Here is a 1,139-nt window from a genome sequence, read left to right on the forward strand (position 1 = left end):
TATATATATATATATATATATATTCCAAAATTTATTTCCTAAGGCCATTACAGTGTCTAACATGTGCATGTAACCACTAGCTTATCAAGCTTTCCAAAGTTCTGACCTTCTTTTTATGTTATAGCAGTAACGTGACCTAAAGACAGAGAGGAGAGATCCTTCATATATTAACTTCTTTTAAAAAAATCAAATAAAAAAGATGTTAGTCTATAATGGGAAAGTTTTATTCATAAATAAATATTTGATCTATCAATTTTTAATATTTCACCTAGCTAATAACTACACTGAAAAGGAATCTTTTCTCTTCATTGATTTTAATTCAATGAATTTTTACCTTGGAATCATGTACATCAAAGCTTATTATGGGAGCCAGGAGTGAGCCCAGACACAAAAAAATTCCAAGAATATTTTCTAATTTTACTAAATTTTACCTTTACCCTCTACTCCTGAGTCTAGAACTACAGGAAGTTTATTCTCATACACTAACAGTTATAAAATCATTTTAGAAGACCCTTGACCACAATAAAATCAGCCTCAATATTTCAGTATACTTACATTTTTTTCCTAGGACCAGGACATAAGGAGTCAATCATCTCTGGTATCCTAGTACAGATTGGAAATGAATCAGATTCTAGAGGGCAGCCACATGTCCAGGGCACCTAGAAGCCAAATGACAAAATGTTAACATCTCCAGATACTGTCTGTGTGAACAGAGGAGTAACCCTGAGATTTATAAACTGAGTGCATCATCAGAAGAATCAAATTCATTAAATGCATCTTTATTCTGTTTTCAGACTTCATAAAAAAAAAAAAAGCTTCTCTGTCCTGGACTAGGTTTTCTACATCCAAAAGTAATTCCTCTGTATTTTGTATTGGCTTCAGTTTCGATTTCAAAAATGGCAATATCAGGATGTTGACTTCTTAGGAAGCTTTCATTCAAACATTTCATGAGTTTTGTGCCTAGAATTATAGCTTGTTAAAAGATAGATTACCATAAGATCATCTAAGACAAGCTCTGGAGCAATATAGCCTGGTTTATAGAGTAGTCAAATCTCCGAAAAGCAAAAGTAAACTAAGATTAGCACATGCTTCATAGCTATATTAAGATTGATCTTAGTATAAAACCTGATAGATAGTAT

General features: G+C 32.0%; 1 long non-coding RNA gene across 1 annotated transcript in view; it reads right to left on the minus strand.

Annotated features, from left to right (window-relative positions):
• The window catches only part of LOC104871471, a 115,271-nt gene extending 114,616 nt beyond the window's left edge, over nucleotides 1–655 (minus strand). The window contains exon 1 of the long non-coding RNA XR_782871.3: nucleotides 556–655. This is a non-coding gene — a long non-coding RNA (uncharacterized LOC104871471). The remainder of the gene's footprint in view (nucleotides 1–555) is intronic.
• Nucleotides 656–1,139: the final 484 nt, after the last annotated feature.

This window comes from Fukomys damarensis, unplaced genomic scaffold (assembly GCF_012274545.1).
Source record: "Fukomys damarensis isolate Sample0158 unplaced genomic scaffold, DMR_v1.0_HiC HiC_scaffold_14, whole genome shotgun sequence".
Taxonomy (NCBI): Eukaryota; Metazoa; Chordata; class Mammalia; order Rodentia; family Bathyergidae; genus Fukomys; species Fukomys damarensis.